We start from the raw sequence: 18,982 nt of genomic DNA on the forward strand, positions 1-18,982 counted from the left end.
CCTGACAGATACTACAGGTTTCCTGAGACCCACAAGATGTTCTTCGTGTTTCACTGTTGCAGTCATTACATTTGGGTAATCTGCTGGCAGGTTGCCCTCAGTCAGCCTGAATAAAGTCTTGGGTCCTGCGTCGCTTGCTGTCTCCTCTTCCATGACGTCAGGTCGTCAGGGGTATAAAACATGCAGCCGACGCCATTTTATTCATTCTTTCTTGCCGTGCGGTGCCCAAAGCAGAAGCAGTTCGCAAGTGCCGGTCGGCAGACTCCTGAAATTTTCGCATTTGAGTTTCAGAACTGAAGTCTTCAGCTAAAACTAAGTACCTCATTGGGGAAACTTTTTCTTGCTCCTTACCGATGTCAGTAGCATTGGTGGTATAGTGGTGAGCATAGCTGCCTTCCAAGCAGTTGACCCGGGTTCGATTCCCGGCCAATGCAAGAAGTCTGTACATTTAAGCACTCTTCAAATTTGTACTGTATTCCTTGCCTAGGGCCAGATCATAACATGCCTTGCTGTATGTTTTGTGCTAGATTTAACCAATGCACTATTAAGCGTCAGTATGTTTTTGCTTCAAAATATTTTGGATCCATATTTAATTACCCTGAAATGTTGTCGGTTAGCAATCCGACTACTGGAGTTCACAAAAAATGCAAAGAAAGACAGAGACAGACTGTCGAGGTCCAAAACCGACGACAAAGCTTCTCCTAAGCCAGTCGCCACTTCGCCAGTACTCAGTGAGGCACTTTCGCAGCCCCTGATACCCGCTACTTTTGGGTCGCAGGCATCTACCAAGACCCATGCGGAGTCCGGTATGCCTTGAGATTCTCAGAGTATTGAACCTGTGGCTGTCTCTCCCTTGGATGGGTCCAGAGCCGCAGAGCAGGCACCAGCTTCTGAGGGTGTTTTCAGGCCTCAACATTTTTATATAAAACCGATGCCAGCTTCAAAAACAAGATCAAAAACATCTTCTAAGTCTAAAAAACTGATGCGTGAGCCACGTGCTCAGTGCCCCATGCCTAAAAAACAGATGATCAAAATGGCTGAGGACTTAATTACCTTGATCAGGGGTTCCCAACCCTCCCTGCTAAGAGGCCTAGGCAAGACACTGATTATGAATCTTCAGATCAGGTTTCCATTTCTTCTGATTTCTCTTCTGATCAGGAATTTTTTATTCCACCCTATGAGGATTCAGATGCAGAAGAATCCATCCCATCTGCATCTCCTCCTGAGGATTATTCTTTTGGAGAAACCTTGCATACTTTAAGGGAACATTTTCATTGGGAGAGTCAGGATTTCTCTGAATCAAAAAAGAGGCTTAGGGATTTCCTTCTTCCTCAGCATAGGCCTTTGGCAATACCTCCTGTATTAGACATTGTTGATGATGTGTTTTCAGAATCAAGCATGGCTTCTGTAGTGAGCCAGATAGATATTACAAGGATGTTCTTCATGTTTCACTGTTGCAGTCTTTACATTTGGGTAATCTGCTGGCAGGTTGCCCTCAGTCGGCCTGAATTCCAAAGTCTTGGGTCCTGCATCAGTTGCTGTCTTCTCTTCCATGACGTCAGGTCATCAGAGGTATAAAACATGCAGCCGACACCATTTTCTCCAGTCTTTCTTGCCACACGGTGCCCGAAGCAGAAGCATTTCGCAAGTGCCAGTCAGCCGACTACTGAAATATTCGAGTTTGAGTTTCAGAACCAAAGTCTTCACTAAAAGCTAAGTACCCGTTTGGGGAAACTTTTTTCTTGCTTTTTACCGATGTCAGAAAAAGTTAATAATTGTATTACTTGTGGTAAGCAAATACCTCTTAAGGATTTACATTTATACTGTATTCCTTGCCTAGGCCCTGATCACAACGTGCCTGGCTGTCGGTTTTGTGCTAGATTTAACCAATGCACTATTAAGCGTCGGTATATTTTTGCATCAAAGTATTTTGGAAACAGATTTAACTACCCAGAAATGTCGTCGGATAGCAATCCGACTACTGGAGTACATAAAAAACGCAAAGAAAAGGACAGAGAAAGGCAGTCGAGATCCAAAACAGACGAAGCTTCTCCTAAGCCAGTCACCGGTACTCAGTGAGGCACTTTTGCAGCCCCTGATACCCGCTACATTTGAGTCGCGGGCCTCTACCGACACCCATGTGGAGTCCGGCATGCCACAAGATACTCAAGGTATTGGACCGACGGATGTATCTCCCTCGGATGGGTCCAGAGCCGCTGAGCAGGCACCGGCTTCTGCGGGTGTTTTTAGACCTCAACATTTCTATATCAAACCAACGACAGCTGCAAATCAGACAAAAGCAACTTCTAAACCTAAAAAAAGACGCTTGAGCCACGTGCACAGACCTCTGTGCCTAAAAAACAGATGATCAAAATGGCTGAAGACCTTATTACCTTGATTGGGTTACCCATCCCCCTCGAGATAAGAGGCCTAGGCAAGACACTGATTATGAATCTTCAGATCAGGTTTCTTTTTCTTCTGATTCCTCTTCTGATCAGGAATTATCTATTCCTCCCTGTGAGGATTCTTATGCTGATGAGTCTATTCCATCTGCATCTCCTCCTGAGGATTATTCATTTGGAGAAACCTTGCATACTTTAAGGGAGCATTTTCACTGGGAGAGTCAAGACTTCTCAGAATCAAAAAAGAGGCTCAGGGATTTCCTTCTTCTCCCTCAGTACAAGCCTTTAGCCATTCCCCCTGTTTTGGACATTGTGGATGATGTGTTTTCGGAGTCAAGCTTGACCCCTGACTCCTTACCTCCGGCTCCCAGTAAGCCTGACAGATATTAGAGTCCCCGACTCACATAAATTTTTATTTAGAAACCCTGCTGCTGATCCTGAAACAATTTCACAGGGTCCAAAGGGAGTTAAGGCTTCAACAGCAAAAAACCCTACCCCCTCTGACAGAGATTCTAGGGCACTGGACAGATGGGGGGAAAAAGGTTTATACATCTGCAACCTTGGCAATCAGGGCCTTAAATTGTCAATTTCATATGCTTAAGTACCAATAACATGTTATGGGTTTGCTGAAACAGAAAATGATGTTGATTTCAGAATGTGCAGAAAATAAAGAATTACAGGAATTACTGCATGCAGATGAACAAGTCAGAAAGCATACTTTGCAATGTGGTTTTGATTCTTTAGAGGCCTCCTGCAGGGCCGCAGTTACTGGATCTGTGATCAGGAGGCATGCCTGGTTAAAGGAACAAAATTTGCCTGATCATGTTAACGCTAAATTGCTAGATGCACCTTTACAGCATGATTCTCTGTTTGATATTAAGGCAGAAGAGGTTTTAAAGAAAATGGAAGACAAAGCAAAGTCTATGCAAACTGTTAAAAATTTTTTACAAGTGCAGCCACCAAGATTCAGTAGACACTGGCCTACAAAAAATTGGCCCTTTCCTGTGTCAGACAGAGCTCAAAGGGGCAAAAACCAGACGCCCTAAGGGTTCCAGGTACCAGGCTCAAGACCCATACAGGTCAAAGCAATGGGGCGCATCCACCTCTAAATCTGGAGGAGATAAAGCGCAAAACTAAAGAAATAAATCCCAATGACTTCCCTGTGCCTACACCAAGCACTTATCTTTTGGCAGCACCCATAGGGGAAAAATTAGCACTTTTATGCTCAAAATTGGCAGTTAATAACCCAGGACAAGTGGGTACTAAACATCGTATCACAGGGATACAGATTCCATTTCCACACTCTGCCAATGAGAAATGGTTGGCCAGTTCTGCCAAAAAATCCATGGGCAGAGGCACAGAAACAGGTTACGTCCCTCATGGATATGGGGGCCATTCAGACAGTACCAGAACAGGAAAAAGGACAAGGTTTTTACTCAAGACTGTTCTTGGTACCCAGAAAGGACAAGGCCTGGTGGCCAATACTGGATTTATCGATTTTGAACACATACCTTGACATTCCAAAATTCAAAATGCTCACTTTGCAGCAGCTTCTGCCCATGCTGGACAAGAATGCTTGGCTGGTGACTTTAGACCTAAAAAAGGCGTACCTGCATGTCCCAATAAGACAATTGTGCAGAAGATACCTCAGATTCAAGGCTGGCCTAATGCATTACCAATTCTCTGCACTGCCCTTTGGCTTATCTACTGCACCCAGCGTCTTTACAAAGTGCCTGGCACCAGTAATTGCATTTTGCAGATAAAGAAGTATTCAGATATATCCTTACTTGAACGACTCTGTCATTCAAGCAGAGAACAAGGACACTCTTCTACGACACCTGGCGTTTGTGAGAAGGCTTCTGTCATGCCAAGGGTACACAATAAACGAAAAGAAATCATAAATGGTACCCTCTCAAAAGATAACATTCCTGGGTGCAAGCTTGAATACAACTGCCCAGATGGCTTACCTCACGCCAGACAAACAAAGGCAACTGACTACTTACTTCAAACTGATGGCAACAAAACCCAGTCTTCTGCAAGACAAATTCTGTAAGCTCTGGGCTTCACGGCATCCTGCATCCTACTAATTCCATATGCAAGACTGCATATGCGGAAACTTCAATGGTACATAAAGAGTTTATGGAGTCAGCATTCACACAGTCTGGAAACAATGATTCCTCTCATTCCCTGCCTGCAACAGGAGCTTCTATGGTGGGCAAAGGCCTGTAACCAAAACATGAGACAGCCCTTCACTCTACCCCCTGCCAGCCAAACCTTAAAAGACACATCAGATTATGCCTGGGGGGCCCACATGGTAGGAAGATGCATTTAGGGCATATGGGCACCAAAACTAATGCATCTACATATCAACCAGAAAGATATGCTAGCCGTTCAAAATGCCCTAACAGCCTTCAAGGACTTACTTCATCCAGGACAACTACTGATAAAGACGGACAACACCACAGTCATGTGGTATATAAACAAGCAAGGGGGCACACACTTTGCAGATTAGCCATGGCACTGCGGGACACAGCTTTGACCTACCAAATACATCTTCAAGCTCAATTCCTGCCAGGAATACAAAACACTCTGGCAGACGATTTAAGCAGAACCCTTATGGATCCTCACGAGTGGAAACTAAATCCACAAGTCTTCAGCATGATAACAGAGAAATGTGGGAGCCCAGACATAGATCTGTTTGCCTCTCCTCAAAATTATCAACTGAAAAGATTCTGCATAAGAACTTATCACAGACAAGCATGGAAAGTGGACGCCCTATCCTTCAGTTTACGCCTTTCCTCCTCTGCCTCTTCTACCCAAGGTCCTCCTAAAAGTCAGACAAGAGAAGCCAAAGATATTAATTGCCCCGGACTGGCCCCGCCAATACTGGTACCCAATCCTAAGGAGCTTGTCTCAATACCCAGCTTGGACCTTCCCTCAAAATCCACAACTACTGTCCCAGCAAAACTATCAGATCCTGCACAATCAACTACAGACTCTGAACCTGGCAGCATGGCTAATCCTGTAAGCATACAAAATGACACCTCTCAGTAAAGCTGTGATGGATGTCATTCTGGAAGCCAGAAGGCCTAGTACTAGAAAATCCTATGCTGACAAATGGAAGAGATTCTGTGCTTGGAAGCAGAACCACATATTCCTCAGATATTACAATACTTAACTGAGATGCTTGACAAAGGCCTATCTTTCTCATCAATCAAAATCCATGCCTCTGCCATTTCGGCTCATTACAATACAGAGCCACCAATCTTTTCTCATCCCTTACTAAAGCAGTATCTTAGAGGAGCCAAAAATTTAAGGCCTCCTAGAAGATCATCATTGCCTGCATGGGACCTTAATTATGTGTTGGAAAAGCTCACCCTGCCTCTATTTGAACCAGCTGCTACCGCTGATATAAAGTTCTTATCATGGAAGACAGCTCTGCTACTAGCAATTACTTCAGCAAGAAGAGCCTCAGAGCTACAGGCCCTCATGGCTGTAGAGCCTTTTATCATATTTTACCCAGAGAGGGTGTCTCTGAGGACAAATCCTACTTTTATGCCTAAGATGGTTTCCAGTGTGGCTCTTAACCAAACAATTCATCTGCCAACGTTTTATCCAAACCCGCAGAACAAAGGGGAGAGAATTCTGCATTCCTTGGATGTACACAGACAGCTAAGATTCTACTTAAGCAGGACTAAAGCTCTAAGAAAAACTGGGCAATTACTAGTGTCATATGCTGCGGGATCGGAAGGAAAGGCTATTTCAAAGCAGACAATTTCAAAGTGGATAAGCCACTGCATCCATTTCTGCTACTTACACCATGATAAACCTGTGCCCAAGGGCATTAGGTCTCATTCCACCAGAGCTGCAGCTACTTCAGCAGCCTTTCTCAGAGGAGTACCAACCAAAGACATTCTAGAGGCTGCTACTTGGAGTTCTGTTCACACCTTTACAAAGCATTACCATTTGCATCTTTACTCTAAGTCCAGGGCAGGCTTTGCCACTGCAATGCTGCAGGGCCTTACAGCCGCACCTAATGCTGTTTAGTTCCAGTCTCCCAACCATAGCTTTGGGATTCTACCCAAATGTAATGACTGCAAAAGTTAAACATGAAGAACATAGTACAGTTGTGTACACTTACCATAAATGTAGATAGAGTGTATTCACTGTTGCAGTCCAGGTTACCCTCCCACCGTCCCCTTGTCATTCTAAAGTTTATCTTTCCTTCTCTATTTTCTACAACCTATGTGGTGTATTTGCTTATAGATGAAGGTAAAATTTATATTTATGCATGCACATATAGGTATATATAATATTGCTACCTTTTTGGGGGCACCTGACATTGGGAGCAAGAAAAACTGAAGAAAATGGCGTCTGCCGCATGTTTTATACCCCTGACGTCATGGAAGAGAAGACAGCAACCGACACAGGACCCAAGACTTTGGAATTCAGGCCGACTGAGGGCAACCTGCCAGCAGAGTACCCAAATGTAATGACTGCAACAGTGAATACACTCTAACATCTACATTTATGGTAAGTGTACACAACTGTGCTTTCCTGACTCCCACAAATTTCTATTCAAAAAGCCTGCTGCTGATCCTGAGACTATCTCACAGGGTCCCAAACGTGTAAAGGCCTCTTCAGCCAAAAATCCTACCCCCTCTGATAGAGATTCCAGGGCGCTGGATAGATGGGGAAAGAAGGTTTATATGTCTGCAACCTTGGCAATTAGGGCCTTAAACTTCCAGTTTCATATGCTTAAATATCAACAGCATGTTATGGGCTTATTGAAACAGAAAATGATGATTTCTGATTGTGTGGAAAATAAAGAATTACAGGAATTATTGCATGCAGCAGAACAGGTTGGAAAGCATACTTTGCAATGTGGTTTTGATTCCTTGGAGGCCTCTTGCAGGGTGGCAGTTACTGGATCTGTGATTAGAAGGCATGCCTGGCTCAAGGAGCAAAATCTGCCTGATCATGTTAAAGCTAAATTGTTGGATGCCCCTTTACAGCATGATACTCTGTTTGGTAATAAGGCAGAAGAGGTTTTAAAGAAAATGGAAGACAAAGCTAAATCTATGCAAACTGTAAAAGATTTCTTACAAGTGCAGCCACCCAGGTTCAGTAGGCACTGGCCTACTAAAAATTGATCCTTTCCTATGTCCAACAGAGCCTCTCAAGGCAAATCCAGGCGCTCAAAAGGCTCTGGATTCCAATCACATGGTTTCTTACAGGTCAAAGCAATGGGGTGCCTCCACCTCCAAATCTGGAGGAAACTAAGCACAACCCTACAGTAAGCAGTCTCAATGACTTCCCTCTACCTTCACCAAGCACTTATCTTTTGGCAGCCCCCTGGGGGGAAAAATTTGCACTTCATGCTCAAAATTGGCAGTTAATTACTCGGGACAAGTGGGTATTAAACATAGTATCTCGGGGGTACAGATTTAATTTCCATACTTTGCCAATTTCAAACGGTTGGCCAGATCTGCCTCAAAATCAATGGGCAGAGGCTCAAACAAGTTACATCCCTCATGGATAATGGGGACTATTCAACCAGTACCAGAACAGGAAAAAGGACAAGGTTTTTATTCAAGACTTTTCCTGGTACCCAGAAAAGACGATGCCCGGCGTCCAATACTGGACTTACCGATTTTGAACACATTCATGAACATTCCATAATTCAAAATGCTGACTTTACAACAGCTACTGCCTATGCTGGGCAGGAACGCTTGGTTAGTGACTCTAGACTTAAAAAGGCATACCTGCATATCCCAATAAGGGAATCCTGCAGAAGATACCTCCGCTTCAAGGCAGGTTTTTTGCATTACCAATTCTCTGCACTGCCCTTTGGCTTATCTAGTGCACCCAGGGTTTTTACAAAGTGCCTGGCAGGAGTAATTGCATTTTGCAGACAAAGAAGCATACAAATTTATCCTTACCTGGACGACTGTCTCATTCAAGCAGAGAACAAGGACATTCTTCTTCAACATCTGGCGTTTGTAAAAAGGCTTCTAACATGCCTAGGGTACACAATAAATGAAAAGAAATCCCAACTGGTACCCTCTCAAATAATTACATTCCTGGGTGCAAGCTTGAATACAACTGCCCAGATGGCTTACCTTACGCCAGACAAACAAAGGCAACTGACAACATACTTCAAACAGATGGCAACAAAAACCCAGTTATCTGCAAGACAAATTCTGCAGGCTTTGGGGTTCATGGCATCCTGCATTCTACTAATTCCATATGCAAGGCTGCGTATGAGGAAACTTAAATGGTACCTAAAAAGTTTATGGAGTCAACATTGTCACAGTCTGGAAACAGTGATTCCTCTCATTCCCTGCCTACAACAGGAGTTTGTTTACTGGGCAGAGACATGTCACCAAAACAAGGGACTGTCATTCACTCTACCCCCTGCCACCCAAACCCTGACTACAGACGCATCAGACTATGCTTGGGGGGGGGGGCCCACCTGGCGGGGAGATGCATTCAGGGCATATGGAGCCCAAAACAAATGCATCTGCATATCAACCAGAAAGAGATGCTAGCTGTTCAGAATGCTCTGACAGCCTTCAAGGACTTGCTTCATCCGGGACAACCACTGATAGACTGACAACACCACGGTTATGTGGTACATAAACAAGCAGGGGGGTACACATTCCTACCCCCTTTGCAGACTAGCCATGGCATTGTGGAACACAGCATTGACTTACCAAGTACATCTTCAAGCTCAATTCCTGCCAGGATAACAAAATACTTTGGCAGACGATCTAAGCAGAAATCTTATGGACCCGCACGAGTGGAAACTGGATCCACAAATCTTCAGCATGGTAACACAGAAATGGGGGAGCCCAGACATAGATCTATTTGCCTCACTCCAAAACTATCAACTGGACAAATTCTGCACAAGGACTTCTCACAGACAAGCATGGAAAGTGGATGCCCTATCCTACAGTTGGAAAAACCTGTCAGTATATGCCTTTCCCCCTCTGCCCCTTCACTCCAAAGTCTTACTAAAGGTCAGACAGGAAAAAACAAAAATGCTCCGGACTGGCCTTGCCAGCACTGGTACCCAATTCTAAAGAATACGTCTCAACTCCCTCCTTGGTTTGCCTCAAATACCTCATCTACTCTCTCAGCAGGGCAATCAAATTCTGCACACTCAGCTCCAAACTCTGAACCTTGCAGCATGGCTGATCATTTAATTATTCAAACAACACCTCTCAGTAAATCTGTGATGGATGTCATTTTGGAAGCCAGAAGGCCTAGTACTAGAAAATCTTGTGCTGATAAATGGAAGAGATTCTGTGCTTGGAACGAAGCACAAGGAACGGACACAGCAAAACCAAATATCCCTCAGATTTTACAATACTTGACTGAGATGCTTGACAAGGGCCTATCTTTTTCTTCAATAAAAATCCATGCCTCTGCCATCTCAGCTCATTACAACATGGAGCCTCCCCTCTTTTCTCATCCTCTGCTAAAACAGTATCTTAGAGGGGCCAAAAATTTAAGGCCTCCCAGAACATCACCAACTCCTGCATGAGACCTCAGTTTTGTGCTGGAAAAACTCACCCTGCCTCCTTTTGAACCAGCAGCTACTGTGGATATTTTGGAAAGCAGCTTTCCTCTTGGCAATCACTTCAGCAAGAAGGGTTTCAGAACTACAGGCTCTCATAGCTGTGGAGCCTTTTATTACATTTTACGCGAACAGGGTGTCCCTCAGGACCAATCCTTCCTTTATGCCTAAGGTGGTATCCAGTGTGGCTCTTAACCAAGCAATTCACCTGCCAACATTTTACCCAAATCCGCAGAACAAGGGGGAGCAGATTCTGCATTCATTGTACGTACACAGACAAATAAGATTATACTTAAACAGGACCAAATCTCTAAAAAAAAGTCTGAGCAACTACTGGTGGCATTTGCTTCAGGATCAGAGAGGAAGGCTATATCAAAGCAGACTATTTCTAAATGGATAAGCCACTGCATTCGTTTCTGCTACTTGCACCATGGTAAACCTGTGCCCAAGGGAATCGGGTCACATTCCATCAGGGCTGCCCCTACCTCGGCAGCCTTTCTCAGAGGAGTTCCAACCAAAGACCTTCTAGAAGCTGCTACTTGGAGCTCTGTTCATACCTTCACAAAGCATTATCATTTGCCTCTCTTCTCCAAATCCAGGGCAGGCTTTGCCACTGCAGTTCTGCAGGGCCTTATAGCCGCTCCTAATGCTATTTAGTTTCATCCTCCCATCCATAGCTTTGGGATTCTACCCAAATGTAATGACTGCAACAGTGAAACACGAAGAACATAATACAGTTGTGTACACTTACCATAAATGTAGATGTTAGAGTGTATTCACTGTTGCAGTCCGGGTTACCCACCCACCATCCCCCTTTTTCTATATTTTCTCTTTCTTTCACTATATTCTAAAGCCTTTGTGGTGTATTTGCTTTTAGATGAAGGTAAATTTTATGTTGCTAAGACTGCATTTGCATATATTGCTGTTTATATATATATATATATATATATATATAATTTTTTTGCTCCCCTTTTGGGGGTGACACCTGACATCTGGGGCAAGAAAAACTGAATAAAATGGCATCGGCTGCATGTTTTAATGTTTTATATCCCTGATGACCTGACGTCATGGAAGTGGAAGACCGTAACTGACGCAGGACCCAAGACGTTGTTATTCAGGCCAACTGAGGGCAACCTGCCAGCAGATTACCCAAATGTAATGACTGCAACAGTGAATACACTTGAACATCTACATTTATGGTAAGTGTACACAACTGTACTTTCGTTTTCAAAAATCCTGTTTCAGATCCAGAAACCATTTCTCAGGGGCTCAAGGGCATTAAGGCTTCTGCTAAAAATTCTACCCCTTCTGACAGAGACTCCAGGGTGCTGGATAGATGGGGTAAAAAGGTTTATACTTCTGCAACCTTGGCAATCAAAGCTTTAAACTGCCAATTTCATATGTTAAAATATCAACAGCATATTATTGGACTGCTTAAACAGAAAATGATGTTGATTCCTGATTGTATGGAAAATAAAGATTTACAGGATTTAATGCATTCTGCTGAACAAGTTGGAAAACATACTTTGCAATGTGGTCTTTATTCTTTAGAGGCCACCTGCAGGGCTGCTGTTACTGAGTCTGTGCTTAGAAGGCATGCTTGGCTTAAGGAGCAATCTTTGCCTGATCATGTTAAAGCTAAATTGTTGGATGCTCCTTTAAATCAGGACCGCCTGTTTAGCAATAAGGCTGAAGAATTTCTAAAAAAGATGGAAGATAAAGCTAAATCTATGCATACTGTTAAAGATTTCTCACAAGTGCAACCTCCAAGATTTAGTAGGCACTGGCCTACTAAGAATTGGTCCTTTCCCGCCCCTTCCAGCTCCTCTCAAGCCAAATCCAGATAAAGCAAAAACCCCAGGTTTCAGTCCCAGAGGACTCTCCGAACTAAGCAGTGGGGTGGGGCCTCCACTTCCAAATCTGGAAATAACAAGACACCCCCCTATGGTAAACAGTCTCAGTGACTTCCTTTTAAAATTACCAAGCGCTTACCTTTTAACCACCCCTTTGGGGGGAAAGACTGCTCTTCATGCAAAGAACTGGGAACTTATAACCCAGGACAAATGGGTTCTAAATATAGTGTCGCAGGGATACAGATTTCACTTCCACACATTGCCAACACCAAACGGGTGGCCAGACCTGCCCCCAAATTAGTGGGCAGAGGCTCAAAAAGAAGTACTTTCCCTCTTAAACATGGGGGCTATTCAACCAGTACCAGAAGAGGAAAAGGGACAAGGTTTCTATTCCAGGCTTTTTCTGGTACCCAGAAAAGACAAATCATGGCGTCCAGTCCTGGACCTGTCTTCAACACCTTTCTGGAGATTCCAAAATTCAAGATGCTGACTCTCCACCAATTACTTCCTATGTTAGGCAAAGATGCCTCGTTAGCAACTCTAGATTTAAAAGAAGCATACCTGCACATACCAATCAGGGAATCTTGCAGAAGATACCTACACTTCAAAGCAGGCTACTTGCATTATCAGTTCTCTGCACTGCCCTTTGGCTTGTCTACTGTGCCCGGGGTATTCACAAAGTGCCTGGCTCCAGTTATTGCATTTTGCAGGCAAATAAATATTCAAATATATCCATACCTGGATGATTGTCTAATTCAGGCAGGAAACCAGGACATACGTCTAAATCATCTGGCGTTTGTAAAAAGGGTTCTAACTTGTCTGGGGTACACCATAAACAAAAATAAATCACATCTGATACCCTGTCAATAAATTACATTCCTGGGTGCAAGCTTGAATACAACTGCCCAGATGGCTTTCCTTACGCCAGAGAAGCAAATTCATTTGGTAACTTACTTCAAACAAGTGGCCACAAAAACCCTGCTATCTGCAAGACAAATACTGCAAGCCTTGGGGTTCATGGCCTCCTGCATTCTTCTAATTCCATATGCAAGACTCTGCATATGAGGAAACTACAGTGGTACTTAAAATGTCTATGGAGTCAGCATTGTCACAGCCTGGAAACAACGATTCCTATCATACCTTGCCTACGCCTGGAGTTCCTATGGTGAGCAGAGGCCTGCCACTAAAACAAGAGACTGCCAGTCACACTACCCCCTGCCACCCAAACCCTAACTGCAGATTCATCAGACTATGCACGGGGGCTCACCTGGCAGGGAAGTGCATTCAGGGCAAATGGAACCCAAATCAAATGCACCTACATATCAATCAAAAAGAAATGTTAGCTGTACAGAATTCTCTGACAGCCTTCATGGACTACATTCTTCCAGGACAACTAATAGTAAAGACGGACAACACCACGGTTATGTGGTACATAAACAAGCAGGGGGGTACACATTCCTACCCCCTCTGCAGACTAGCCATGGCATTGTGGAACACAGTCTTGAGCAACCAAGTGTACCTACAAGCTCAATTCCTGCCAGGAAAATTGAATACACTGGCAGACGGACTAAGCAGAAAACTCATGGGCCCACACAAGTGGCAACTGGAACCACGGATTTTCAACATATTGACAAGTAAATGGGGGAGCCTAGACATAGATCTGTTTGCTTCCCCCAAGAACTACCAGTTGGACAAGTTTTGCACTAGGACTCCACACAAACAAACCTGGAAAGTGGATGCTCTCCCCTTCAGCTGGAAAAACCTATCAGTCTACGCCTTTCCCCCTCTGCCTCTGCTCTCCAAAGTTCTGCTAAAAGTCAAACAGGACAAACCAAGGATGATTTTGATTGCTCCAGACTGGCCGCGCCAACACTGGTGCCCACTCTTGTGCAGTGTGTCGCAAATATCTCCATGGCACCTGCCTCAGACCCCTTCCCTGCTATTTCAGCAGAACCAAATTCTGCACCCTCAGCTTCCAACATTGAACCTTGCAGCCTGGCTAATCACTTGAATTCACCCTTATCATCCCTCCGCAAACCTGTGATGGATGTCATCTTGGAGGCGAGAAGGCCTATTACTAGAAAATCTTATGCTGACAAATGGAAAAGATTCTGTGCCTGGAACCAATCTTTATGGATGAGCACAGCAGCGCCCAATTTACCTCAGATTTTGCAATACTTAATTGAGATGCTTCACAAGGGCCTGTCTTTTTCCTCTATTAAAATCCACGCCTCCTCTATTTCAGCTCACTATAACAGAGAACCACCCCTATTCTCTCATCCTCTGCTCAAGCAGTATCTCAGAGGGGCAGAGAACTTGAGACCACCCAGGAGAGCTCATACCCCTGCCTGGGACCTTAACTTTGTTTTGGAGAAGCTCACTCTACCTCCTTTTGAGCCAGCTGCTACTGCAGATTTAAAATTTCTTTCTTGGAAAACAGCCTTCCTTTTAGCAATCACTTCATCTAGAAGGATATCTGAATTACAGGCCTTTATGGCAGTGGAGCCTTTCGTCATCTTTCATGCAGACAGGGCATCTCTCAGGACCAGTCCATCCTTCATGTCCAAGGTGGTTTCCAGTGTGGCTCTTAATCAGTCCATTCATTTGCCTACCTTCTTTCCCAGTCCACAGAACCACGGGGAACGGATTCTGCCTTCCTTGGATGTACACAGACAACTTAGATTCTACTTGGACAGGACTAAATCTCGAAGAAAGTCTGAACAATTGCTGGTAGCATTTGCTGCAAGGGCAGAGGGGAAGGCTATTTCAAACAAACCATTTCTAAATGGATAAGCCATTCCATTTATTTCTGCTATAAGCACCATGGAAAACCTATCCCCCAGGGGATCAGATCTCACTCCACCAGGGCTGCATCTACTTCTGCAGCCTTTCTCAGAGGTGTTCCTACCAGAGATATTCTAGAAGTTGCTACCTGGATTTCTGTTCATACTTTCACTAAGCATTATCATTTACAATTTTCTCTAAATCCAGAGATGGCTTTGCCACTGCTGTATTGCAGAGCCTTATAGCTGGCCCTAATGCTGTATAAACTCCTCCTCCCAAATGTAATGACTGCAACAGTGAAACACGAAGAACATAGTACAGTTGTGTACACTTACCATAAATGTAGATGTTCGAGTGTATTCACTGTTGCAGTTCTGGTTACCCTCCCTCCAGCCCCCTACTTTTCTCTGGCTATACCTCTACCTTCCTTTACTATGCTTAAAAGGCTTTTTTGGTGTATTTGCTTTTGGTTGGAGGTATATTTTTGTGTTTTTTATTTTATTTGCTCCCCATTAGGGGGGGCACCTGACATCTGGGGCAAGAAAAACCTCCTCCCTTTTCTCTGGGCTTTGGTAATCAACCCATTGGTTAGGACTGCAACAGTGAAACACGAACATTGTACAGTTGTGTACACTTACCATAAATGTAGATGTTCGTGTATTCACTGTTGCAGTCCTGCTTTCCCTCCCTCCTCCTCCCTTTTCTGTTCTCCTAAGGTACAGGCTGTTTTTGGTTTAAGCCTTGTTTTCTAGGGGCTTCTGACAGTTATCGCAAGAAACACTGAGGAAGTGATGTTTGCTGTCTCCTTTTGTATTGGACACCCTGACGTCCTTTACAACCGGTGACAGCTGACATAATTCTTACTTACCTTTGGTATTCTGGCAGATCGAGGGCTACCGGGAGCCAGATAACCCATTGGTTAGGATTGCAACAGTGAATACACTTGAACATCTACATTTATGGCAAGTGTACAAAACTGTATTTTAGGTCCTCCCGAAGCCTTTCCAAAGCTGTGGTGGACTGTATTATGGTGAAGTTTCTCAAGGCACAAATCCAGCTAGGGATTTTTCCTGCTCCATCCCCTTCTGGATCCGCAAGAAACATTCTTGTCTTCACCCCTATTTCTCCTTCTGATCTGACCCCAGATTTTGGAGTTAAAGGTCCAAGCCGTCCTGGAGCCGAGATGACTGAGCCGACAAGTACAGTTACCTCAACCCAGACAGTCTCCCTATCTTGCCCGGCTCAGACTGTTTTGGAGCCTAGCTAATCTGTGACCCCATAGCATCGGCGCCTGTTCCAAGGGGTTGACGTCAGCTATGAAATTTTCTGACGTTTGACATCTTGGCTCCGATTCCCCACTCTGATCCGGGGACAGTTTGGGTTCGCAGCCCTTCCTTGTCAACAACTTCGGTTCCAGCAGGGGTGCTTGATGTGTCCTGATCTTCCTTGGCTTTTGAGGTGGTGGAGAGGGTTCTCTGTGCACCCAGAAGAACCTCAACTCTACCTGCTTCGGACTCTGTTTCCCCCCCAAGCATCCTTTGTTTCTGAGACATATACTGTGTCCCCTCTGGGGATGATGATGATGAGCTCCATCTTAAACAATTCTTGGGGTATATGAACACTATTACTCCATTTTTAAAATTTACCTATAAGTATTCTGACAAAGAGATTGATTTCTTAGATGTGAAAGTTAAAAGAAATACCCCTGAACTCATTTTCTACTTCATTGTATAGGAAGCCTATCAGAAAAAAATAATGTTTTGCATAACAGTAGTATGCACCCTGGTTTTACAAAAGCAAATGTTTTGAAAGGACAGATAGTTTGTTGTATGCAGATGTTCATCGTGTTACCCTGCTGCAGTCATCACACTTGGGTTATCCTGTCGTCAGGCGGTCCCGCAGTCTGCCCGAATTCCAAAGTCTTGGTCCGGCATCGGTTGCTGTCGCTTCTTCCCTGACGTCAGTGCACCAGGCGTATACAAGAGGCATCCAACGCCATTTTCTTTAGTCTTTCTTGCCGCGCGGTGCCCGAAGCAGAAGCAGTTCGCAAGTGCCAGTCGGCCGACACCTGAGATTTTCAAATCGAATTTCAGTCCGAAGTCTTCAAAGCTAAGTACCCCATTGGGGACCCTTTTCTTGCCTCAGTCCGATGTCAGAAAAAGTTAACAATTGCATTTCTTGTGGGAAGCAAATACCTCATAAGGACTTTCATTCTTATTGTATACCTTGCCTAGGCCCAGACCACGACGTCACTCGTCGGTTTTGTGCTAGGTTCAATAAGCGAACTATAAAGCGACGCTTTGATTTCGCACAACACTACTTTGGTAGGAAATTTAATTACACTATGCCATCGGAGCAACTGACTACCGGCGTGCATAAAAACTGCAAAGATAAAGACAGGCAGCCTAGATCCAAGCCAGACTCCGAGGCCTCAGCTGGGCTGGTCGCCGGTTCTCCGGTGTTCAGTGAGGCGCCTACGCAACCCCTGACGACCGCAGAATTGGAACCCCAGACCGCTTCGGATTCTCAAGCAGAGAGTTCTAGGCCGACGCAGCCATTTTCTTTAGGCCCTACCGACAACATTGCAGAAGGAGAAGCCGGTGCTGCGGAAACACCTTCGGTTACAGAAGGTGTCTTCAGACCAACTACTCTCACCATAAAATCTTATGCTAAGCTTAAGACTCCTCTAAAACCAAAAAAGACTGCACATTAGTCTCCAGTTCAAGGCCCCATGTCTAAGAAACAGATGCTTAAAATGGCTGAAGATTTGATTTCTTTAATCGGGTTCCCAACCCACCCCAGACAAAAGGCCTAGACAAGAGGATTATGCCTCCTCTGATCAAGTATCTATTTCATCAGGCTCCTCTGAGGAGCAGGATTACTTCTTTCCCCCTTATGAAGATTCTGATGCTGAAGATTCCATTCCCTCAGTTTCTCCCCCTGAAGACTATTCCTTTGAGGAAACCTTACATACCATGAGGGAACATTTCCACTGGGAAGGTCAGGACTACTCTGACTCAAAGAAAAGGCTCAGAGAGTTTCTTTTACTCCCCCAGCACAGACCACTTGCTATGCCTCCAGTTTTAGACATTGTGGATGATGTTTACTTAGAATCTAGTCTAAATCCAGATTCTCTGCCTCCTGCTCCAGCCAAACCAGATAGATATTATAGAGTGCCTGACTCACACAAATTCCTTTACAAAGCCCTGTTGCTGACCCAGAGACTATCTCCCAGGGTCCCAAAGGGGCTAAGGCTTCTATGGCTAAAAATCCTGTACCCTCTGAAAGGGACTCCAGAGCACTAGATAGGTGGGGAAGAAGGTTTACACTTCAGCTACTCTAGCTATGAGAGCACTAAATTGTCAATTTCACATGCTGAAATACCAGCAATTCCTAATGTCTCAAATAAAACAAAAGATGAGCACGCACCCTCAACAGTCTGAATTCAAAGAAATGCATGATCTGTTGCATGCAGCTGAACAGGTGGGCAAACATACTTTACAATGTGGATTTGATTCCTTGGAAGCTTCCTGTAGAGCAGCTGTTACTGGGTCTGTTATACGTAGGCATGCTTGGTTAAAGGAACAAACTCTGCCTGATCATGTTAAAGCAAAGTTACTAGATGCACCCGTACAGGATGTCTTATTTGGGGGTTAAAGCAGAAGAGGTTTTAAAGAAAATGGAGGATAAGGCAAAATCTATGCAGACAGTGAAAGATTTCTTACAGGTACAACCCCCACGCTTCAGCAGAAATTGGCCAGCAAAAAATTGGTCCTTTCCAGCTTCTGACAGACCACAGAGGGGTAAATACAGACGCCCAAGGGGCAGAGGACAAGCACAAATCCCTTACAAACCTCGCCAATGGGGCACTGCAACACAGAAGGGAGGAGAAGACAGGTCCCAACACTACTAGAAGACAAACACAATGACTTAAATCTCAAACTGCCAAACAAAAATCTCTTGGCAGCTCCCTTGGGAGGAAAATTAGCATTTTTATAGACAACTGGCGCATCGTCACAAAGGACAAATGGGTCCTAGACATTATCTCACACGGATACATATTCCATTTCCACACCTTGCCAAGGATAAAAGGAATGCCAAACTTGCCACAAAATCAATGGGCAGAGGCACAAAAACAAATTACAGCTCTCATGGACATGAGAGCCATTCAGCTGGTACCTACACAGGAGCAAGGCCAATGATTTTACTCAAGGCTCTTTCTAGTCTCCAGAAAGGACAATGCTTGGAGACCCATTCTGGACCTTTCAATTCTAAACACCTTCTTGCAAGTACCCAAATTCAAGATGCTAACACTACAGCAGCTTCTTCCCATGTTGGGCAAGAAAGCTTGGCTAGTAACG

General features: G+C 44.4%; 1 non-coding gene across 1 annotated transcript; it reads left to right on the top strand.

Annotated features, from left to right (window-relative positions):
- The first annotated feature begins 362 nt into the window (after positions 1-362).
- On the top strand, positions 363-434 carry TRNAG-UCC. Its single transcript has one exon. It is a non-coding gene; the product is annotated as a tRNA-Gly (tRNA).
- Positions 435-18,982: the final 18,548 nt, after the last annotated feature.

This window comes from Protopterus annectens, chromosome 1.part2 (genome assembly GCF_019279795.1).
Source record: "Protopterus annectens isolate FY-2018-M chromosome 1.part2, PAN1.0, whole genome shotgun sequence".
NCBI classification, from domain to species: domain Eukaryota; kingdom Metazoa; phylum Chordata; order Ceratodontiformes; family Protopteridae; genus Protopterus; species Protopterus annectens.